General features: G+C 39.8%; 1 long non-coding RNA gene across 1 annotated transcript in view; it reads left to right on the top strand.

Annotated features, from left to right (window-relative positions):
- The window catches only part of LOC125618869, a 29,605-nt gene extending 4,476 nt beyond the window's left edge, over window positions 1–25,129 (top strand). The window contains exons 2-5 of the long non-coding RNA XR_007350251.1: window positions 5,749–5,753; window positions 16,699–16,705; window positions 19,571–19,575; window positions 25,106–25,129. This is a non-coding gene — a long non-coding RNA (uncharacterized LOC125618869). The remainder of the gene's footprint in view (window positions 1–5,748; window positions 5,754–16,698; window positions 16,706–19,570; window positions 19,576–25,105) is intronic.
- The last annotated feature ends 742 nt before the right edge of the window (window positions 25,130–25,871 follow it).

Genomic DNA, 25,871 nt, shown 5'->3' with positions numbered 1-25,871 from the left:
ATGAATGACAGAAACTTCCTTGTTCCTGCCCTCTCCCATCCTTCTTCCTCCCACTGAGGGTCCTGACACTGATGTCTCCTGCCCCCTGTTGAGCCCACAAAGCCAAGGAAAGGAGAGGACATCTCCTGCCCTGCATCCTCAGGTCCTGTCCAGCTCCTGAGAGGATCTAAAAGTGTGGCTTCACTTTCTCAAACTCTTTCCCACTCCCTCCAGATCTAGTCCACTGAATTCTTTAGAAATTTGTTCAAATATGGTTTTTTGCATGGTAGTCAGGAGCACCCCTCATTTTTTCTCCCTTTACTCATTCCTACATGTTCTTCAACGCCAAAGCAATTATCACAGATAATTATTACAGACTCTGATTGTTTTTTAAAAATATTTGTTCCTCTTTCTGAGCTCCCCAGGGTACCAATTAACAACCATACTCTTTTAATCTTTGTAAACAAAATTTATATGAGTTAAGCCTAAACCTAGTATCTATTGGCATATACCTCTTCCTAATGAGACTGTACCTGAGTGGTATAGTGCCTGCCTTGCACGTGTGAAGCACTGGGTTTGATCCTTAGCACCACAAAAAAAATAAAATAAAAAAACTGCAAGGGGAAAAGTCTACACTGCCCATCTGCCCATCAAGAAGCAGAAACAAGCAAGCAAGTGTTGGGAGTCCGCTTCTTGAAGATGGGGGACAGGCTGAAGAGCTACCCTGGTGTCCCTGAATGTGGAAGGTGGAATTAACATGTTTCTTTTAATATGTTGGAGCACCAATAATAAGAGTGTGCTCCAGGCCTGCAGCTGCCGGGTCTCCTGGAAACATGTTAGACATACAGACCCCTGGTCCCACCCAGACCCTCTGGTGTGTACCCACCATCATGTTTTCACAACAGACACAGATGCCTCCTGCCCTGCAGGCACTATACCACTCAGCTACAGGGGACCTGATGCAGCTAATATTTGAGAACCATTGTTAGAGAATTTAAATATAAAGGAAGTTGGAGCAGGGATGTCCTCTTCCCATTTCTGATGTTTCCCATCGTGTGGAGGGGACTCCACAACCAGGGTGACCAACTTGCCCCAATTTGCCTCAGACAGAGCTGAATGTTCTGTATCCTGAGAACTTTCTCTGTAGTGGTTGGAAAATAGTTTGTGCCCCCAAAATCATGCCGGAGCTTAGTCCCCAAAGACTTATTAATGTTATTAAGAGGGTACAAAGTTAATCTAACAATGGTGTTTAGAGGTGGGGTCTTTGGAAAGTGATAAGGTTTAGTTAAGGCCATCAGAGTGGAGACCCCATGACTGAATCTTGTGGTCTTATGAGGAGAGGGACAGAGACCAGACACACAGGCATAGACACATGCCTTCCCTATCTTGCCTTGTGATGCCATGTGCCATAGCAGGATGCCACCAGCTGCAAAGCCATCACCAGAACTGATCTGGAGCCAACATCATGCCTTCAAACCTTCAAAATGGTGTACTAAATAAACATTTTTTTTTCTTTCTAGTTACCTAACTCAAGTATTTTGTTATAGTATTAAAAAGCTGACTAATATACCCTATTTCCTGGGCAAGCCAGGAGATTGGTCACGCAATCTACACGGGCAAAACTCTAATCCTACCTCCAGGTTCTCTTTCAATTCCTTCCTGAGATTTATCCATTTAGGGATTGGAAAAATAGATCGTGTGCAATACCATATCCCCCTTTAACTTCTGAGAGTCACTAGCCCCTTGTCTCTCTGATCCTTTCCCACCTCAGTGATTTAGGGAAGTACCCACCTAGGGAGACCTGAGATGTCCTTAGGACTGGCGGGTAGAGGACCATTAGGAATCCTGTGGTTATGCACGTTCTCTAACCTTGGCCTTGGCTGTAGTGAATGCCTTGTTTTGGTTTCTATCTGCTGGATCCTTTGTTTCATCGATTTTTTTAATTGAGGAAAACAGATTTAATTTTGAGGGGTCCCATCTAATCCTGTCAAAACTCAGAAGAACTTTAACAAGTATTGAATATGTAAGCTTTCTTAAAAAATAAGGAGTGTGAATGGGAAGGCAAGGAAGACCTATAATTAAATGAGAGTAGCATATAATGGGGGGAGGGGGAGAATATTTTGGAGTCAAAATGTTCTGAGCCCATGCTGAAGTTGGTATATGCCATTCTGAAGTGATTTAATTGTCTAACTGGGGACATAGTCTAAAACCATATCCTAGCAGGTGGTAGTGTGTTTTCATGAGTGTAATGTCCCTGCTTAGCATCTGGATGGTCATCATAAGTGACAGTCGCCATTTTAAGAAAAATTTCACTTTCCCACCCAAGGGTATTTCTGAGAAAGGTACACCTTTCCCTCCAACCCCACCCTTAACCATAACATTAGGACCCACCCAGCTCTAATCTCCATAAAAGTCATGGAACCCAAGCCTGGGCTGCCTCTCTCTATGGAGAGATGTGCCTTTAGTTGTCAGCTCTGACAAATCAACTTTCTTGTGTATCTCTGCCTGGTCTCTGACTTTAATTTCTCATCTCCTGCCTATATCTCCCAGTTCCTCACTTTCCTTTCAACGAGGGAGGGAATATCCCTGCTGTCAAACATTCTGATGAGTTGACTGTGAATCAGAACAGAATGATACAGAAAGTATGCTTTAGCCTAAGAGGGGAGGCAGGGGAGGATCTTCCTGTCTAGGTGTCTGGAAGGAGTTACATCTTGGACACCTGGGTATGGCATTCAAAGCATGGTCTCTGCTACAAGGTGGAGTTCACCCTGCTGTTGGCACCAGGCTGGCAGTGAGTCTGGGAAGCTCCTCGTCAGGCCACATCTACCAGGAAGGTACTCTCTGTGATTTGATTCTCATATATGATACTTGAACTTTCAATGGTCCTGACAGACATTGCCTGGTTTTCTGTGTTATGGGGAATTAAGGAAACACCTGACTCAGCAGTCAAAGGGCAGGACTTGCTCCTTCTCCTGAGGCAGTAGATCTGGCAATGTTGGTCAGCAGGCAGAATACCCGGAAGTTACTCAGCAGTGACCACTGGCAGTAGCATGGCTGCCCACAAGGCAATCAAAGAGATGGACATCATGATGGATACTATTCAGAAATACCTTGGAAAACCTTTGAGAAAGATTCTTCCAGGAATTAAATTACAATGCTAAAGTCATATCAATATATGATGACTATTAAAAATACAATGATTTGTAGTCATCCTGAGGAGTCCTATATGGAATGAATGGATGGATGATGGATGGAGGGTGGGAGGAAGTAAAAGATGAATTAATTATTTTACCTTCTCAACTTTTTGAGAAAATGATGTTACTTCTGGTATTATTTATTATTCTTCTAATAAATCAATACATTGGTTGACATGTAACTATCTGACAAGAAATGCATGGGTTGGTTAATTAAAGAAAAAGAACTCTCCTCCCATGCTCAAAACCTACTACTCTTTCATCTAATGAGAACTTGGACTCCTAAATGGTATTATTGTTGTAGTTCTTGCTCCTACAATTGGATCTTCTCATCTTATACCCTATCTACCATGCAATTCACTGACAGAATGCTTTATAATTCCTAAATAAAGTCCTGTCAAAGTTGCCATAATTAATCTTCTTTTATTTTCTCTGACAGGGAGAAAATGTTTATATGTATAAATATAAATAAATAAATATATATATATATATATATATATATATATATATATATATATATATATAAAATTTTCACTTCCTAAAGAAACCCAAGTCAAGGAAACCCTGTAGCTCAAATGTACCTACTACTATGTAGGTACTATGTACCTACTACACATAAGACACTGCTCCAGGATGCGTGTGAAACAGGATGAAGAGAATCTCAGTCATACAGCCCAGAGATTTGAGAAACTCAGGGTATGATAAAATGTTACAACCTCCTTAAAAGAGATGGAAACAAAACATATTGTTATTTAAAAAAAATAGTCATAGGCATTTTGAATGCCTAGTTACGTATAAGCCTTGCCTGTAAATTCCCTGAGGACTTCGGAAGGGGCAGGTACAAGGAGGGGGTCTTTGTGGTGGGGGACACTCATCCCAGTGAGATTGAAATTTGGTTTTTAATGTTCGTGTTCATCAACTTTCCATTGCTGTGATAAAATACCTGAAGTAAACAACTTAAAAGGAAGAAAGATTTATTTTAGCTCACAGATTCCGGGGTCCATGGCTGCCTGGCCCTGCTGTCTTTGGATCTGGGGTGAGTCCGAAGATCATGGTACAGAGTGCAGGGAAAAGGAGGCCTGTTCACCTCATGGCAGCCAGGAAGCAAAGAGACAAAGTAAGGGGCCAGGGTCCCAATATCCCCTTTGAGAACATGCCAGTGATGACCCACCTTCCTCCCACTAGGCCCCAGCTCCCAGAAGTTCCACCTCTTCCCAATAGCACCACAGGCTGGGGACCATTCCTGAAACACATGGGCCTTTGGGGGACAATTAATGTCCCAACCTAACAATATTCAGATTATCTTCCCATCTGGACCCCAAAGCAGGTGAAGCCTGGGCACAGGACACACAACAGGCAGCTGAGTCAACACAGACTTTTCACATGGAAGGGACACAGCCAGTCAAGCACAAAGAAGGGAGAAATCAAGGCCATTCAGAGACTGAGAAATATCTAAAGGCTTTAGTAGATTGAAATGGGGTCTGCAGGCAGAGAGGGCATCAAAGGCTCCTAGACTTGTAGCATCAGCATGTGGCAAACTATGGGAGGGGAGAGCACGAGGTGAGCTAAAGAAAAAGAGGGCAGAAACCAGGAGATGAAACACTCTGAACAATGAGCCTTGAAAAGACCCGGCAGAGAAGGACCATTCAGAATGGGCATTTTAAGGTTCTGGTGAGCCATTTCTTAAATTTTTATGTTATTGTAAATATATACACATATTATATGTCGAGGTTCCCAGCTCTGGCATACAAATACTAAAAAAAAAAAAAAAAAAAAAAAAAACCCACGACAAAAACAGTGCCCAAAGCCCCCCCAAAAGCAAAGGCTTATGGAAGAACTCTGGATTTCATTAAGAAGTACCGGTAGGCAGGATAATATTGGTGTCAGAGAAGTTTCCAGGCATAGTGGCACACGCCTGTAATCCCAGCAGCTTGGGAGACTCAGGCAGGAGGATCACAGGTTCAAAGCCAGCCTGAGCAACTTAGCAAGACTATAAGCAACCTAGTGAGACCCTGTTTCAAAATTAAAAAATAAATAAAGAGGGCTAGGGATGTAGCTCAATGGTTAAGTGCTCTTGGGTTCAATTCCTGGTACCAAAAAGAAAGAAAGCAATCATTGCCATTCACAGGCATCCATATAGCAGTATTTACATTTATCTTCCCATTAATTTATTCGACAGCATCACTCACAATAAGCCATGAGGTATAAATACATTAAGAACCCCCACCAAGACACAAGCTATAAATCTACAAGTGCTTCTATCAAATTGGGGCTTAGTATTTCCAGAAATGATAGGCACATCAGGAGAGAAGTTATCATATCGACTTAGGCAGGGTATGGCATGACCTCTGAGAGGCAGAGGACACGTGGCCCTTCATATGCACCCTCCAGAGTGACACCTTTTTCTTTGCTGTGGGACTTGTAGCCACTTTGCTTGGTGAAATCAATAAAATGATTAGTGATGCCCAGTGGCTACTACAGTCAATGAGATACACAGGCAGACCTGAGCATGCTGTGAGAACAGGTGGGGCTCAGGCTCCTGTCACTCACACAGTCAGACCTTCAAAAGAGCAAGACCAAGTGCGTGATGCTCTCTAAGCTTCCAGGAAAACGTGTGCTCAGCCCTTGTCAACCTCCCCTCTAGACTTGAGGGTGGAGGGAGATTCCCAACAGTGTCTCCATCTGCCTGGGCTACTGTAACAAAAGTACCACAGGCTGGGCAGCTTAAATGACATTGATTCTCACAGTTCTGGAGGCTGAATGTTCCAGATGGAGGTGCCAGCAGACCCAGTGTCTGATGAGGGTCACTTCCTGGTTCACAGCAAGCATCTTCTCACTGTGTCCTCTCGGAGGCTGAGAACAGAGAAAGCTCTGGTCTCTTCCTCTTCTGGTACAAGCACAATCCCATCATTAGGACTCTAATTCTTATGACCTCATATAAACCTAACCTCCTACTAAGGGCTGGACCTCTAAACGCCATCACATTGGGGGTTAAGGGCTCGGCATATGTATGTTGGGTGGACATAAACACACAGTGTATGGCAGACAGAGACCAGCTCCTCATAATGGGCACCAGGAAATATTGTACACTTATGTTCATCACAGTGTCAGCTTGACAGTTACAAACCCAGCTCCATAAGGGCAGCCTCTATCTCAGAAAGGTAGTGTTTCATGTATATCATCTTGGGTTGTGGTGGGTAGAACCGAGGTGCCCAGAAAAAGGATGATGTTTGGGCTCACACTTTCCGATATCATAGGAGAACATAATAGCAAGTTTGCATTTTCCCCAAATTAAGCTTTCAATCAGTGAATGGCTTTTCAAAGCCATGAACATGAAACTGGGAATCAACAAAATAGTACTTAATGAGCACTGGCTTCTTGAATAATTTATCAAATGAATAATAATGCCATTTCCCTACTCTGCATGTGTTGAAGTAGCACCTTTCACGTTAATCAAAGCTTTTTGTGGGTATTCAGACTCGCAGAGTAAATTGTCACTCATGTTTTGCTGTAATTGTTGCTAATGAGGAAAGCTATGGCTTGCATTTATGTTATGTAATGGGTCAAACACCTTTCACACATACATGCTATTGTAATCTGGATTCTTTAAAAAGATCTCATGGGTCTTGTTGACCCTAGGAGTCCTTTACAAGTAATTGCTTAGAGGATTAATTACAAATGGCTGACAGAGGCACAATGCTTTCACCTCTTTCTGCTGTAAGAGAACAATAGCAGACCCTGGTGCCCTATCATCTTCACAGCCTGCCACTTACCCTTTTGGTGACATCAGCCTTACTCTGCTCCTGACTCAGAGGAAATAAAGGACCCAGTTAGTAGATTAGTAATGTGGGGTTCTCATGGCTCACCAGCCTGAGGAATCAAATCAAGTTATCCGGATTGTATCACCACTAAGTTCCAGATCCCTGCTGCCTCCTGCATTGTACCAGATCCCAGGAGTGTCTCTCCCCATCTCCCTCTGCAGAGACTGCAGTCTCTTCTGCCTAAGGATGAAACTTATCTTCTCCCCCATCAGGTGGCAGCAGAGTGACTCCTGGCAAACTTTCCCCCCTCTCGTGGATGGAAGTGTGGTCCCTAACACTGGGGGACCCATGCTGGAGGCTGGGGAGACTCCATGCCATTCCACCAAGGGGGAGGTAGGAGCATCCCCTCCCCAGCCACACACTGCTTTCTCCAGCACCAACAAGAGTCTCTGCTATGAGCACTTTCCTTCCTAATATTCTCTCTTCTAGATTCCTATCTCACAAATCCCCAAGTGCCCTGAAAATCTGGTTTGAGAAACAAGAACACTGACTGAGCCTTTCCCTGGTTCCTTAGTCAGGATCCCTGGGTCTAGGATATTTCTCCCGACCCAGCCTCACCTCCTCGCTCTCGATGACCAGCCTGTGTTCAAGGGTAGCCACAATGGATTACAACAGTGGTAACAGCCAGCCCTATGTATAAGTGTTTGTCTTAGTCCAGGCTGTAGTAACAGAATACCATAGACTGGGTGGCTTTCATAATTACTTCTCACAGGTCTCAAAAGTGGAAGTCCAGGGTCAGGCACAGTGGTGCACACATGCAATCCCAGCAGCTTGGGAGACTGAGACAAGAGAATCACAAGTTCAAAGCCAGCCTCAGCAACAGTGAGGCGCTAAGCAACTCAGTGAGATCCTGTCTCTAAATAAAATACAAAATAGGGCTGGGTACTCGAGTACCCATGAATTCAATCCCTGGTACAAAAAAAATTTTTTTTAAATGGAAGTCCAGGATCAAGATCCCAGTGTCATCTGGTATCTGGGGAGGGTCTACTTCCTGATTTGTAGATTTGCAGATTTGCAATTGACCTTCTTCAGTTATAGTCTCACTTGTCAGAAAGAGAGTGACAGGAAGCTTTTCAGTCTCTTCTGGTAAAGACACTAATCCCACTCATGAGGGCTCCACCCTCACAAGCTACTAATTACCTACCAAAGGCCTCACTCCCTAATACCATCACCTTGGGCTTTAGAATTTTGTGAGAACACATTCATCCATGTGCCCACATCTAAACACTTTGCATCTACCAACTTCTTTGATCCTCACAACTCCTATAAATCTCCACTTTGCAAATAAGGAGAAGTGACCTTTGCCTAAGTTACAAACCTGGAAGGGGTGCATAGGGATCAGTACAGAGGGAGACCACCTGCTGGACCATGTGCTCAACTCTACAGAATACAGCACTGAGTGCCGGGGGACCCCATGCATCCTGTTCCCACAGGCTCACAGAACTCATGCACATTGAACTTTATGGGGTCCAAACCCTATAGTAAGGGAGTACTTAGGTCCTCTCTGTGTGTGCAGGAGATAGTAAAGCGAATTCTGCAGCCTGTAATGTCTGTCCACACCCACGGCAAAGCTGCCTTGTTCTGCTTGGAGTAGGAATCCAGGTGGTGGTCCATGGCTGCTGCGGCCCTGTTTTCCTCCCTCCTTTCTTCTCCCAGAAATGTGGCTACACCATTCATGTTCCCAAACAGCAGCCCCTCTGACCTTTGCTGGTTCCCACCAAGGACTGTTCTGCTCACTAAGAACAACAGAGGTGGGACTTGAGGCAGACGGGCCCTCTGTTCTCTGTCTGGAGAGGGGCTCCTCCTAAGGAGCCTGAAGCCCAGGTGTGCTTGTCAGCAAGGCTGCTCAGTGTCACTTGGGCTCTCTGCTCAGGGTCAGGCCCCGCGTGAAGACTCCACCAGGGACAACACAGCCACTTCCTGCCTCTGTTCCTATTCCCGGGCTGGCACCCATGGAGGATGGGGGACACCCAAGATGGAGGAGGGTGCCTCTGTTTTATATCCTCTCCCAGGTGGACTCCAGAGCCCTGCCCTTGCCCAAGACCCCAGTGAAGGTACCTCTTAGTTTTGCCCTGGGCCCACCTCTCTTTCTTTCCGTTCCACTTCTCAGGAGGAAGGACCTGGGTGAGCTGCTGGGGCTGAGTAGGACAGGTCAGGTGGTGCTCAGGCAGCAACAGCTCTCTCCACACGAACCAGCAACAGCTGAGCCTCTGGTACCAGCAGGCCCTCTCTGCTCCTCCTTTTCTATTTCCACTTTTCTGTCAGCTGAATTATTTTCCAGGAAACATCTGGCCCTCTGTGCAGGCCGGTTTCTGGTGATTCTCTCCTAGTAGAACAAGGAGATGAACCCCTTTTGTTTGAAGGTAAGGACACCCCTAGCCTCAACCCCTTGCTTATAATATTCATAAGTGAGATAAGTAACAGAATCTAAGCAAAACAATTGGGAGTGTTTGCAAATTACACCGTGGTAATGATCGCACAGCACTGAATACACTGGGATTCACTGAATTGTACACTTTCAAGTGGTTCAGATAGTGAATTTTATGATCTGTAAATTTTACCTCATTTTTAAAAAGCCAATTAAAAAGGGCATTATTTGACCTGAAGTCACCGCCATACATGCATAATGAGACAAGCCATGTTCAAAAGGAAATCACCTTTCTCCTCTGACTAGGGCACCTCCAGATCACGTAGAAAGGAATACATAGAAACAGACACTCTGAACTTGACAGAGTCAAGGTTGACTCCTGCAATGATGGCTGGCCACATGCTGTTTGTATTGAGAGAGGCAGCTGATTTGCATGGAGTGGAGGGGGCTTGGGGAAGTGCTAAGCCCTCTATGCACATGATACACCCACAGAGGGGCCATCTGCTGGTGGTGTGTAAACCAGACTAGAAATAGAAATGCCAGCCTCAGAGAAAAGTAAAACTCGAATTTCTTGGGTGGAAACGAGGACAACAGATGAGCTCACTGCTTCCAGGGGAGAACTAAAAATGAAGGGGAAGCCCTGCAGGTCTGGCAAAGGAAAAATGCCTCCTGGATAAAAATGGTTACTTTTTCTGGACCCAAAACTTTACACCAACTTATAAACAAATCGCCCATGTTAGATGAGCTCATCTATCCTCAGATCAACTCACACGAGCATCTAAAAGGGGCCAAGTTCAGAAAGCAGTGCATTTTTTTTTTATGTGCAAAAAGTTGTGAAATGCAAACTTTCCCAAAAAGCCTTGGTAATTTGGGTGACAGCCATTCACACTTATTAGAGCTCAGCCCTAGGAAAATATCCTGAGGGAGAGTTGGTGCTGTTCCACCTGCGCGCTATGACTTTATTGCTGCACAGAGGGAGAAAACAGACCGCTGGTGCCTCTTCCTAGTTAAACCAGAACAAGCTGCTGGAAATAGCTGGCCAGGCTTGGAGCAGGTAAAAGACTTGCCTTTCTCTGGCCTCGTTTTCCAAATACTGAGCTTTGGTTTTTCACTCCCCACTTTTTAAAAATTTCTCACTAATTTTCCCATTACTTTAAATGTCTGTGTAGGTGTGGGTTGACTGAAACATGATGAAACATAACCCCTTAGCATGAGTGAGCTCCAGAGAATCCCCAGAGATTTAGAACCCAGGACAGTTAAGCTTTAGGGACCTGAGGTCTGAAAAGTGTTCCTTCAAGGCACCTAGGATCTTAAGCCCTAAGAACTACATGACCTAAATTTGTGTTCCAGTTTAATTTTTTATACCATGTCAATGTGCTAAAATGTTTATTTATAATTTACATTTCATATAAAAATTGAATACCTAAATTTTTGCCTTTATAATTTATTTCATCAATAAACAGCTATAAAGCTTACTTTCTTCTTTTCAGAACATTAGTTTCTGAGATACATATGTATATATATTAGAATCTGTATATATATTAGAACATATATATACAGATTATTATATATACAAAAATATATATTATATATCATACATATGAATATATGTACATATATATGTATATCAGGGAGCCTGTTAAAAATGCCAGTTCCTGGGCTGATCCCCAGCTTTACATTTTTGTTGCATGGGAACTGACATCTACACTTTTCATGAAGAGCACTGTGGAGAAGCACTGTGCTATGAAATGACCCAGTCAACAGAGGTTTGTCTCCTATTGAGGGAAAGATTTGTGACAGCTTACAAAGACAAGAGTGAGGCACTTTTGATGATGCCCTGTATTCATTTTAAGGGGCAATTATGCTGCTTTGCATTGAGTCAGTCCTCAGAAGACAACAGCTCTTTCAGCAAAACTAATGAATCATTTCTATCAGGTACCTTGCTATAGTTTGGATGTGGTTTGTCCCCCAGGGGTCCATGTTTCAGGCTGGATCCTCAGCATAGTGAGGTGGGAGCTGATGGAACTTTTGAGTGGTGGGGCCTAGTGGAAATTCCATAGGTAGTTGAGGGTGCTACTGCCCTTGGAGAAGATTAAGGTAGCTCTAAGGAAAGTGAATTGAGCAAGACCAATCCATGAATTTCTCTCTTGATTTTTATCTAGTAATATAATTATTTACTCTTACCCAAACTCCTGCCACTGCCATCTGCCATGGTGATAAGGATCCTCACTAAAACTGAGCCAATACAGATGACATGCCCTTGAACTCTTGAACCTCCAGAACAATAAGCTAAATGAACTTCTTTCCTTCATAAGTATTCTACCTCAGGCATTTTGTTATAGTAACAAAAAGCTGACTAATACATGTGAAGCAAGACTTCAGAGGTTGTGAAGGTCACACAGGATTATTTATATTATAAAAACTATTAAGCCCATATCCAGAGGATTTTTTTTCATCCATATTTTTTATTGGTGCATTATAGTTGTACATAATAATGATTTTTTTTTACATATTCATACATTCACACTGGAGTTTTTAATGCTTATATCTTATGTATTATCAATTAACAAATACCATTAAACTGAAGGATGTATATTTTTTAACTCAATTCAAACTGTTTTTGTCTGGCTGTGAAGTAGAGTCTTTGCTTAATTTTTAAATAATATCAGCTTGAAAAAGTTAGATGTACCATCTGTTATTACAGATATGGTTGTTAAAATCAAGTTTTCCATGACAGCTCCCTAGAGAAATGGCCAAATGCAAGGCTAAAACATAGGAAATGCAAGATGATCCTAGAATACCTTGTTCCAGAAAGTAAGACAGTGTTCAAAATAGGAGGGGGTATGGTACAAGACACAAGGCCAGCCGAAAGAGAGTTTCACTGGCCAGAGTAGGAAAAAGTAGAACAGCAAAATGAAAAGTGAGACAAATTATAATCTACTGAGAAATACAAGAATCAATGAGTGCAAATTGAGAGAAACAGAAGGAAAAGTTTATCCTCGCAACAGAAAGCCAGCTAAAAAGCATAGAAGGAATAATATAGTTGAAGATCATCAGTGAATGCTAAAACCAGTAGATGAAAGTTTAATGAGGAAACATATTGGCACAGTCTCAAAGTATCTTCCCAGAAATTTCTTGCAAATTCCAAATTTGAAAAAATAGGAACTTTATGGTGGAAAAAAACATGTTCATCAAGGGATCAGATGGAATGTCACCAGTCCTAGGACAAACTGGTGCTTCCTAATAAGATACTCTGAGAGTGATAAAGCAAATGTGGTGGATATACACAATGAAGTTTTCTTCATCCATTGAGAAGAATGAAATTATGGCATTTGCAAGAAAAGGGATGGAACTAGAGACCATCACGTTAAGTGAAATAAGTCAAACTCAGAAGGTTATAGTCCTGTGTTTTCTCTCATACATGGAAGCTAGAGAGGAAAAAGAAAAACAAAGGTGGGGGTGGATCTGCTAAAAATCAAAGGGAGGTCAGTAGAGAAACCAAGGGGCAGGGGAGGAGAGTACTGGGAGTGATACTGGCCAAATTATGTTGTATATTGTGTGCAAATATGTCACAACAAATCCCATCAATGTGTACAACTATAATGTGTCAATAAAAAATGTGGGGGGAAATGTAACATGCTGAAATAAAAAATAAATTGACAAAAAGATAATTTGAGAAGGTCACAGTATTCCTGCCCAAAACACACAACCTGAATCAAATTATGTGAATGTGTCAAACAAGCTCAAATTATGGAATATTTTACCAAATAACTACTCTGTACTCTAAAACAACATCACAGTCAAGAGAAACAGAAATGAAGACTCTTCCACATAAAAGAAAATTTAAAAGAGACATAATAACATAATGCAAAGCATAATTCTGGATTAGGATTTGGACTGACAAAAATAATACCTGTAAAGGACATTATTGGTACATGTGATAGAATTTGAATATGTGTTATGAATTAAATTGTGGTATTGTATGGTGTTAAATTTGTAATGTTGGGGCTGGGGCTGGGGCTCAGCGGTAGTGCACTTGCCTGGCATGTGTGAGGCACTGGGTTCAATTCTCAGCACCACATATAAATAAATAAAATTTAAAAGTCTACCAACAACTAAAAATATATGTATTTTTAAATGTGTTAAAAATTTTTGTAATGTTGATAGCTAGACTATGATTCGTTAGCTATTCTTTAGAAACAAAAAGGGAAAAATTACTCTCAAATGGTTCATAAAATAGCAGAAACACAAAAAATAATAAAGCAATTGCAGCAAAATGTTCAACAATTTATGAATGAAGGTGGGAAAGGAATACAAAAAGTTCTTAGTATTATTCCTGTAGTGTTTCTGCAAGTGAATTTATCTCAAAAGTGAATGTTTTAAAAACAAACTTTTAAAAAAATCCCTACCAAATAGCCAACTCTAAACAGATATTTTTGAGACAATTAGGAAAGATTAAAAATGGACCATGTGTTCCGAGATATCAAGGAAATGTTGTCAATTGTGTTGGGTGTGACCAATGTGATTATATTTAGAAAATAGTTCATATTTATTCACAATATTTTCCAAAGTATTTACAGGGAAAATGATATAACACCTGGGACTTGCTTTAAAATAGTTCAGCAAACAAACCAACAAAAAATCCATGAAGATAAATGAATTAAAGTCAGCAAACCGCAGGTCATTGTTGAAGCAAGATGGTTTGTACACAAGGGTTCATTACACTCTTTTCTTTTGTGCATGTTTGCCCACTTCCATAACAATAATTTTCAACTTGAATAAGAAGAAAAGGAAATATCTTTCCATGAATTTTTTGTTGTTGTTGTTGAATGAAAAATAATTATAAACCGGTTTCTGTCACCTTCTCTCTAACTTTGTTTTGCCATTGGAGACAATTTGAAGTGACTCATCTTAAAGAAAGCAGTGTTTCTCTGTTTTTTTGATTTTTTTAAAGTATGCATCTATTCATGTACTGTCATATTCCTAGAGACGTTTAATGATAGGAGACAAGTATTCAAATCACTTGTGTCTGCATTACCCATTCCTTAGTGATAAATCTCTGGATCATGTGCTTCAGATGACTTCACTAATCTCTCACGTGAAGGTGCATCATAATCCCCAGAGATGCAAGGAGAAGACATGATCCTGCTATGAGGAGAGACAGCCTGTCTGTCAGTGCAAGGAAGACTGCACAGAGAGGGATGGGCATGGAGGAGCTACAGGCATCAGCTAGCAGGGTGGATGGGAGAGGCCTGCAGACATAGAGCCAAACAGAAGAGTCCTCAGTTCTACCATTTGGAGTGCTATGAGTCAGGACTAGCCGTCTAGGAAACACAAAGCTTGGGATGAATCTTACAGATCGGTTGGCTGGGGTTATGTAGCTCAATGGTAGAGTGAGTGCTTAGCATACACAAGGTCCTGGGTTCAATCCCTGGCACCTCCACCCCCAAATATCAGCTGAAACCTTCTTGCCAGGCCCTATCATGAAGCAAAGTCATTCTTGAAAAAAGTACAAGCATGAGCAAGGACTTTAAAGTAAGAAACAACCCAGTAACGATAAAAAAGTGAGGGAGATAGAGAAGGGCTTAGGCAGCCAGGGCAAGATGGCAAGTGAGGAGGTGTGGGGCAGAGCCAGAGCAAAGGAGCATGGAGAGGGTCCTCTGATGAGGTCAACTCCCGGTTTGATGAAAAGCCAAAACTCCCCCCACTGGATTCCCAGCTCTGAGGCCCCTTCACTTTACAGAAGTCTCTCTTTGTTGCTTTTGCAATAAGCCCGTCGCTTGCTTGCTATCTCTGTGTCTTGTTCTTCGATTCTTTGCTGAATGGAGACAATGAACCCAGCACCCCTAGACAGGAACACACGTCTTCAAAGCTAGAAAGCAGGACGGGAGAGAAGCAGAAGAAAAGCAAGGCTAAACAGAAAGTTCCAAATTACAGTTAGGCTTGCACAGCAGAGCTGAAGGCTCTGCACAGGCTGTAAAACACAGCCCCGTGGAGAAGGGCGCGGAATGGGCAAAGCTGGTGGCAGATGTGCATGGGCACAGAAAAGAGTGAAGAAGGGCTCCAGGATGCTCCCAGTCTGGCTTGAATGACTGCCTGGGAAGTTCCTCCCTGAGCAGGGGAATACAAGAAAGGGGAAGATTTGATGGAAACTGGAACCCAGTGAGTTCTGGATAAGCTAAACTTGTCACAGAGGCAAGCAGAGATTTCCTGTGATATTAGGAAAGGACTGACCATGGAACAGAGATCACCTGAGCAGAATGTGAAGAGTAAGAAAAGAAGAAGAGAGAGCAGAGAAGGAAGACCAGAGGCAGAAAGGAAAATGAGAGATGGGAGGGAGAGAACCGGGAAGAAGGAAAGCTGCCCTGGGCTTCCGTTATTACCCCTGATCTCCAGTGCTCAGTAGGCTCTCAGACTTTGGGACCTAGTCTGTTTCCTACAAATGTCCAGTGCTATCACAGAAATTGAGCTGGACCATGTTCCATTAATGCAGCATTCTAAGTGATGAAGTTTAAAAATGCTGCCTGTGTTGGAGAGCCACTTATTCTGTCATTTGAGTTCTGCTTAATGATGCCTGCAATGCAATGGGTTCTGGCAACCTGGAATGGGACACTTCTTCAAAAATATTCCCCCATAGAGCCATCATTTCTGAGCTCAGTCATGAGTGACTAAATCACTTAATATTAAGTCATTGCAACATTGTTTCAAAACTTTACCTTCCTCCTACCACTAAGGGAATGATCCCTTTCCTAAGCCTCTTATTACAAAAGCACTTTCATCAGAATGCTGAGGCAGGAAGATCGTAAGTCCAAAGCCAGCTTATCAACTTAGAGAGGCCCTAAGCTACTCAACGAGACCCTGTCTCATGATAACAAATTTTTAAAAAAGGTCTGAGTATATGGCTTAGTGGTTATGTGCCCCTTGGTTCAATCCCCAGTACCAAAATAATAATAATAATAACAACAACAACAACAACAATCATAACAATAATAATAATAAAACACTTTCAATGGAGGTATAGTCTTAAACATCAAAAGCTTATTACTGATCTGATAATTGATTGCTTTCACTCTCAGGGAGCTGTGCAGCAAGGGGGATAACTGTGATCTTAGCTTACTGAGGTCCCTCAGCATGCTCTCTGTCACTCCTTCCCATGGGGTACATATTTCTACACTTGGAATTAGGAGCTCTAAGTGTGAACCTCAAGGACACTCCTTGCGCACTTGAAATTTGGTCAAGTTTCTTAACTTTGCAGAGTCTCGGTGCCCTTCTCTGTTTATCTTAGTTTCCTATGGCTGCTATCACAACATTTTACAAAACTTGTGGCTTAAAACAGTACAAATGTATTATCTGATATTTCTGGATGTCAGTAGTCAAGGTGGGTCTCAGTCAAGGTGTCAGCCAGACTGCATTCTTTCTGCATGAGAGAAGATTCTGCTTAGTAGTATTTTATTTTTAAATAAAAATAGAGAGATTTAATTTTTAAAAAATATTTTTAGTTGTCAATGTACCTTTATTTTATTTATTTACATGTGGTGCTGAGAATTGAACCCAGTGTCTCACACTTGCTTAGGCAAGCGCTCTACCACTGAGCCACAACCCCAGCCCAAGAGATTTAATTTTACATTCTGAAATGTTCTCTACTTTTTAAGTCTCTAAAGCAGCACTGTATATAGAAATACATTTGTGCCTCAGTATCCACAGGGAATTAGTTCAGGACCCCACTCCCCAAGGATATCAAAATCTATGGATGCTCAAGTACCTTGCACAAAATGATGTAGAATTTGCACATAACCTAATTCACATCCTCCTATGTGCTTTAAATCATCTCTAGAGTACTTATAATACTTAATCCAATGTAAGAGCTCTGCAAATTGTATTATGCTGCATTGTTTAGGGAATAATAACAAGAAAATGAGTTGAACATGTTCAGTACACATGCAACTTTATTTCTGAATATTTTCTATTCATAGTTGGTGTAATCTACAATGTGGAGGGCTGATTTTATAACATAAGCTAAGTTATATTTGCTGAGTATAGCTCAGTAATAGAGTGGGTGGTTATCATGCATGAAGCCCTGGGTTCAATCCACAGCACTGGCCAAAAAAAAAAAAAAATTTCTAGTAGCCAATTTAAAAACTAAAAAGAAAAAGGTCATATTAATTTTAATATTTTGTATATCATGTGTGTCAAATATAGCTTCAGCATTTTATTCATAATAAGAATAAGTACTTGAGATGCTTTAAATTATTTTTATTCATCCAATTTAAACCCATTGTGCATTTTATAGGTAGAAACCATCTCAATGCAGACCAGACACATGACAAATGCTCAGTAGTCACTTCCATGTGACAATTGGCTACTGTATCAGCACAGTTCTCAAGACTCCTTCTCTTTTTTAAATATTTATTTATTTTTTAGTTGTAGTTGCACACAATACCTTTATTTATATGTGGTGCTGAGGATCGAACCCAGGGCCTCGCACATGCCAGGCGAGCACTCTACCACTGAGCCACAACCCAGCCCAAGACTACTTGTCTTTTATTAAACACTTATCTACATAATTCAGAAAGTCTTAAAATTTAAAAATCATTAAGAATTTTTATATTTAATATACATTTGGAACCACTGCTGATCATTACCTTGTTTATAGTAGTTAAAGGAAAACCACATATAGCATGATTTGTCTCCCTTTAAACCAGTGTTGGGGGGATGCCACTTGAAGATTAGAGTGTTTCATTCACCAGAGTATAAATAAGCTTATTGACTCCCCTTCATTCTGTTAAGAAAACATGAAGTGCTCCCAAAGCTATTCAGGCTCCTATGCCTTGACTTAAGGTATCTGTTCCTTAACAACAGTTTAAACCATTTGAAATTGATCTTCACATCATCCATCATAAACAACTGATCTTTAACATTTCAATTCTTGCTAGTGATGGGAAAGCATTTGGTTTTCCATGAGCTGAGCCTGTTAGCTCAGAGGAAAAAAAGGTTTTGTTTGGCAACATATGATTGCTGGTTTAGGCCATAGAATCAGTGTATAACACAAGGACCTGTGCCATAAATTTAAGATTTGGGCCATCCTCTTTCAGACAAGAAAGGATAGGACAAATGGGTAGAGGTAAACCTATAATACTACTAAAAATAATCAAAGGTTCATACTTTAAAGTTGCTATCTGGTAACATTATACTGAAAAAAAAAAAAGCACATCATTATTTAGAAAATAGAGCTGCGATCTATGTCATCAGGTTCCTGTCAACAAAAACATAGCAACCAGCTGGTGTATGATTCATTTTTCACATGAGTATTTTTAGATACCTTTTGACTTGTGTTCCAACTGTTCCAGAGCACATTATGAGAAATAAAAGTAGGTCCATTGAAGTAAATAATGAGTAGAGTGCTTCGATGGACTTGCTATCCCATTTAATAGTTCAGCCATCACTACCTATCATGCTAGAGAGCAATGAGTAGTCTCCATTCCTTGACAAACATATTTTACTAATAAGTGGTATTTTTATTGTTTAGAATAGGTATTAAGATGAGAATTAAAGTTATACATACTCAGATCTATTTCCCAGAAACTGTTGATCTTGCACTAATAAGTAACAAGAGTACCAGCTTATCTCCTACTTTGGTTTACAATTTTTCAACTTTACAACTTACAATTTTTCAACTTTATGATGTTGTAAAAGAGATACACGTTAAAGAATGGCATAAGGAATAAAATCAGAAAGAAAATACAGGAAGTGAAAAATCACTTCAACAAAGAGAGATTCTGAAAAAAAAAAACAAGCAGAAATCCTCAAAATAAAAGAATCAATAAAACAAATTAAAAATGCAACTGAAACCATCACCAACAGACTAGATCACTTGGAAGACAGTTTCAGGCAATGAAGACAAAATATATAATACTGAAAACAAAATTGACTGTGGAGAAAAGATGTGAAGAGACCTTGAACAGAGCTTCCAAGAAATAAGAGATAACCGGAAAAGACCAAATTTAAGATTTATTGGGATAGATGAAGTCTTGGACATACAAATTAAAGAAATGCACAATCTTTTCAATGAAATAATATCAGAAAATTTTCCTGACCTAAAGAAAGAAATAGGCTGGGGTTGTAGCTCAGTGGTAGAGTGCTTACCTTGCATGCATGAGGCACTGGGTTTGATCCTCAGCACCTCATAAAAATAAATAAATAAAATAAAGATATCGTGTCCATTACAACTAAAAAACAAATTTTTTAAAAGAATTTTTAAAAAGAATGAAATGGAAAATCAAATACAGGAGGCTTACAGGACCCCAAATATTCAAAATTACAATAGACCCATACCAAGGCATATTATTATGAAAATATCTAACATACAGAATAAGGATAGAATTTTAAAGGCTGTTAGAAAAAAACAACAGGTAACATTTTTAGTGAAATGAATACAGATCTCAGCTGATCTCTCTGCCCAGATCCTCAAAGCCATGAGGTCTTAGAATAAGATATCAAGCTCTGAAAGAAAATGGATGCAAGCCAAGAATCTATATCCAGCAAAATTAAGCTTCAGAACTGATGATGAAATAAAAACCTTTCTTGATAAACAAAAGTTAAAAAAAAAATCATAAGTAGAAAGCCTGTACTTACAAAACATACTCAATAAGGTATTTCATGAAGAAATGAAAAATAAAAGTGAAAACCAGCAAAGGGCAGAAGCACACTAAAAGAAGAGTGAATCGATGGAGAAACTAATTCATATTAAAAACCAGAAATAAATCAAAATGACAGGGAATAAAAATCATATCTCAATAATAACATTGAATGTAAATGACCTAAATTCATCAATCAAAAGACATAGATTGCCAGATTAGATTTTTTAAAAAGACCTAATAATATGCTATCTCCAAGAGACTAATCTCATAGGCAAAGACATCCACAGACTGAAGGTAAAAGGATGGGAAAAAACATATCATTCACATGAATCTCGTAAACAAGCAGGGGTTTCTTTTCTCATATCAGAAAAAGTGGACTTCAAGCCTAAATTAATCAGAAGAGACAAAGAAGGACATTTCATACTGCTTAAGGGAATTATACATCAACAAGACATAACAATCATAAATATTTATGTCCCAAACAATGAAGCATCTATGTACATCAAATGAATGCTTCTCAATTTCAAGAACACAACACAATAATATTGGGTGACTTTAACACAGCTCTCTCACCACTGGATAGCTCCTCCAGACAAAAACTAAATAAAGAAGCTATAGAGCTAAAAAACACAATTAATATTTTAGACTTAACAGACATGTATAGACTGTTTCATCCATCAATGACTGAATACACTTTCTTCTCAGAAGCACATGGATCCTTCTTTAAAACAGACCACATCTTAGGCCACAAAGCAATCCTTAGAAAATACAAAAAAAAAAAAAAAAATAGAGATAATACCTTGCATCCTATCAGATCATAATGGAATGAAATTAGAAATTAATGATAAATAAAAATAGAGGCTACTCTAATACCTGGAGACTAAATAATATGCTATTGAATGATGAATAGATAGCAGAAGAACTCAGGGATGAAATAAAAAAATACTTAAATGTAAATGAGAATAGCAATACAACATATCAAAAGCTTGGGGACACTATGAAGACAGTGCTACAACAGTTCATTGCATTGAGTTCATTCATTAAAAGAATATAAAATCAACAAATAAGTAACCTAACATTACATCTCAAAGCCCTAGAAAAAGAAAAATAAATCAACACCAAAAGCAGAAGACAGGAAATAATTAAAATCAGAGCTGAAATCAATGATATTGAAACAAAAGAAAAAATCCCAAAACTCAACAAAACAAAAAGTTGGTTCTTTGAAAAATATCAATAAAATTGATAAACCCTTAGCCAAGCTAACAAAGAAGGAGGAAAACTCAAATTACAGAGACTCTGCACCTACTGGAAAAAAAAAGTAGGCCCCAAATCTCCATCATGTTGACTTATGAACTGAATTCCTCGGCAAGACTCCTAAAGTTCAAGAAGTAAAAGCAAGAATCAATAAATGGGATGGTATCAAACTAAAAACCTTCTTCACAGCAAAGGAAACAATCAAAAACATGAACAATAGCACCATTGGTCTACCTTCTCATTTGAAAAATGAAGAATCTGGGCTCTACATTTGTAGAGCAGGAATGAAGAAAACTTCTTCCTTTAAGAAGAAGGAATGAAATTTTACTCAAAAGCCCTGTCTTTTTGATTCTAGTCTTCAAAGAATTGTAGAATTCTTTCTCCAAACACCATAATACTTGACCACGAGTGTGCGCTGATGGAGGACCGGTTTCCATTCACTGCAGAAATACCTATGCGAGGCGCCCGGGAAGTCCTAAAATAAGTGAAGGGGGCAGAACACATGTTCTGGCTCTTTGGGCCAAAACCTGAAATCAATGCCTAGGACACCATTTAATGCCATAATTCTCTATCACCTTGTTACTATGAAACCCCAGACAGGCATTCCCCCATCTGTGTGCATCTGCAATAGGACAACTGGATTATCTCCACAGGGAAAAGCTAAGAAAAATAAATATTTTTACTTTATGCCATTAAATCCTCAGAAGAGCTCTAAAAATCCAATTTTATAGATGAAGACATAGACTCTCTCCAGCTCTGTAGGTTGACCAAGTTCACACACTAGCTGCTGTACTCAGACTCGGGCTTTCTGATGCCATTGCTCCACTTCACCACACCTGTCATCCTCCACATTTGGTCCTTGGAGCTGTAGTATCTGCCTCAGCTGGGAACTGGTTACAAATTCAAGTTCTCAAGGCCACCTCAGACCTCCTGCACAGAAACTCAGGCATTGGGGCCACCCAGCCAATGTTTTAACAAGGCACCTAGAGGGTTCTGATGACCACTCAAGTGTAAGGTCCCTACACCACACACACTTTCTCCCAAAGGAAAGTCATTTTTATTTTTAAAGTCCTAAAAAATGGCAATTCTAACAGTCTACGTGAATAATATCTTCATGTCATACTCTGAATTTACTTTCATTCACCCTTACTTTATTAAATGCAAAATAAGCACTCACCATGCAGAACTGGATTCTATCATGGGCTTGGGACCCTGTTCTAGGAGATCCAGGTCTGGCTCAGATGAAAGATTTTTTATTAAAGTAATTTTTTGTAACCTTTGTGTCGCAATTTATACCAAGGAAAAAATCATACCAAATTTCATAACATTGTTATGAAGCACAGTGCTCAATAACTATGTGTCGAATGAATACACAAATTTCATGGCTTGGAGCCAAGCTCAGGCTCTTTATTGAATTCCTCAGTTCTTCTATAAAAGCCTCAAACTAAGAGACATGAAATGCTTAGAACAGCAGCTCACATAAATAGATTATTGCAATGCAGCATCGATGTAAGTCTATCACAGAGATTAAGTATGGGCTCAGAGCTTGGATGGCTTGAGTTCAAATTCCAGCACAGCCATTTACTAGTTAAGTATCCTTGGAAAGGTTACTTAACCTCCAACTCTCAGTATCCCTATCTGAGGAATGGAAAAATAGTGGCAGCTATTATAAGAGCAATGAGTTAATACATACTATTTGAATGTCACTGAGAAAATTTCCCTGGCTCATTCAGCAGAGTGAACTTCTCTCTCCCTTGAACTTAGAGAACATTCTGTGCACAGAACCAGTATGGTGGGTTCCACTGTAGAACAGTAATAAAATACAAAATTTCTAGTTAAATTTGAATTACAGATAAACTAAGAATAATTATTTTTAATTACAAGTATGCCACATATATTGCATAGGATATATTTAAACAGATGTTCCTTGATTTATGATGGAATTATATCCTGATAAACCCGTGATTGAGTTAAAAATACTTTAAGTCAGAAATACACTGAATGCATCCAAACTACAGCACACTATAGCTTCATCTAACATATCAAAATGTGCTCAGAACAAATTATGGAATCAGCCTCGGTATCCATCAATGGATGGATGGAAATTGTGAAACTGTGGTATATTTACACAATGGGTTTTATGCAGCCATAGAGAACAAAATTGTGTCATTTGCAGGAAAATGCATGGAGCTTGAGAGCATTATGTTAAGAAAAATAAGCCATATTTAGAAAATGAAGGGTCATATGTTTTTCTCTCATATGTGGAAGCTAGAGAGAAAAATGGGGGGAAAGTGGAGTGAGGGAGATCTTATCAAAATACAAGGGAGATGAGTAAAATACACAAAGGGGACCAAGGGAGGGAGGGAGGAGAAGAGGGAAAACGTAGGTACTGGGGAATTAAATCGACCAAATTATATTTATTGTATGCATGTGAAAATATGAAACAACAAATCTCACTATTATAGATAAATGAAATATACCAATAAAAAGCAGTCATAATAGTCTACCTACTGTATGTTTTCCTAAAACCCAAAACTATAACGATAAGTAAACATATCAGTGGTTGTCAAAATCTGGGATGCAGAGAAAGGATTAACTGTAAATACACATGGTGAACTTTTATGGGTGGTGGAAATATATAAACGGGATTCCCAGTTAAATCTGAATTACAGATAAACTAAGTATCATCTTGTACACAATGCTACAACTTTGTCAAAACTCATTGAACCATGTACTTAAAATGGGTAAATTTTAGGGGTTGTGATTGTGGCTTAGTGATAGAGCACTTGCCTAGCATGTATGAGGCACTGGGTTCGATCCTCAGCACCACATAAGAATAAATAAAATAAAGGCAATGTGTCTATCTACAACTAAAAAAAAAATATTTTAAGTGGGCAAATTTTAGTGTATGTATACCTCAATAAAGAATGACTTTAAAAATAAAATAAACATGTTCAGAACATTTACATTAGTCTACAGTTGGGCAAAATCATCTAACAAACCCATTTTGTAATTAAAGTGTTGTATATGTCATGCAATTCATTAGTACTGCGCTGTACAAGCCGAAAGCTCACTGGACCTGAGGGATGTGTGAAGTATTGAACTAAAACAAATTGCTGGATGGGGATGCTATAGTGACAGGGTCATCAATCTCTCAGTGGGAACTGGGGCTCTTTGTCACTGCCCAGAATTTTAAGAACGTATTGTACAGCAAATGATCAACTCAAGAAAAGATCAAAATTCAAAGTATGGTTTTCTTTTGAATATGTATTAATTTCACACCATCATAGGGCCATCAAATAATTACAAATTGGGGAACATCTGTACTATAAAGATAATAAAAACATATTCTTAGTTTATCTAAAATACAAATCTTGTTGGGAATTCATTCATTCATTTCTTCCTTCCTTTCTTCCTTTATTTTAAATCATGCAACCCTAGCTTATCATCCACACTTTGTGGGAAAAGGACCATGCCTTAACTCAGTTGTATATCCCCGGAACCTCCAGGGGAGGGAGGGACACACGATCATAGGTCATTAATAAAACTTTGACTAATGGGGAAATATTTCCGTAAAAGACAGTTTCTCTATTATCAGGAAGCTCCAGAGCTTGAGGACTCGCTTTTCAAGCCAGCTCAATTTTTCTCTCATAGTTCAGTGATGTGTAGCTTTTGCTCTTTCGTTCATGCCTGAAAATTACCAGGAAGAGTAGAAATATGTCTAAATCCCACTCTTAAAAAGACCAGCATTTCTTTTAGGCATGACAAGGGCCACCATATTAGAAGTCAGAGCCAGGCATTCATTCAAAGTGTTTTTTGAGCTTTCTCAGTACTGCAGGCTGTACTATGAAGAAGGAACACAAAGACAGATAAGAGACTGTCCATATCCTTCACTAGAAATCTAAAATTGAGAGTTAGGAAAGACAGTGAACACAGGGGAAAAAAATGTTGGCATTGAAGTGAGGAAACTGGGGCCTCAAGAGTATCACACTTTAGTTCAGAAAACATTTTTCTCTTTCAAAGCCGAGAAAATTTCCCTTGACATCTGTTGGCCTCTGGGTCTGTCTCTTTCTTTCAAAGCACTGAGTGATGCATTTCAGGTCTATGGTGTTCTCTTCCCTCCCGAGACCTTGAAAGCTAACAGACTTGAGTTGATCCCTGGGAAACAACTTTCCTTGGATGAAACACTTCTTTTTCTTTTAAAGATGGTGCCGAGCCTATCTTTTGAAACTGATTTCTTTCTTGGGACGTATCAAATCAGAAGCCCTTTGCTGTCTTATGCTACTTCCTGAATCCATACACTATTTCAAAAAGAGTTGACCTTGGATTTTATCACTATGCTAAGAAGGGCAGAACTTGTTCCTATAAGGGTAGAACATCAAAGAGGAAAGGGGAGAGAAGAACCCTAAAGAACACAGATAACTTTCCTTGCTTCTGCATCAGAAATAATGAGCAGCCCAGTCCACAGCATCATGGTTGCTCACAGAACAGCAGTACCTTGTAAAAAAAAATGATTGAATTTATGGCATTAATAACTTTTAGCAGTCATGTCTTTGCGTGGAGGGACTCAGGCATGAAAAATTAATCAGTACCTCCAATGAAGCCATATGTTAAAATA

This window comes from Marmota marmota, unplaced genomic scaffold (genome assembly GCF_001458135.2).
Source record: "Marmota marmota marmota unplaced genomic scaffold, marMar, whole genome shotgun sequence".
Classification (NCBI taxonomy): Eukaryota; Metazoa; Chordata; class Mammalia; order Rodentia; family Sciuridae; genus Marmota; species Marmota marmota.
The sequence above is the reverse complement of the archived record's forward strand: the minus strand, read 5'-3'. Positions and strand labels throughout refer to the sequence as shown.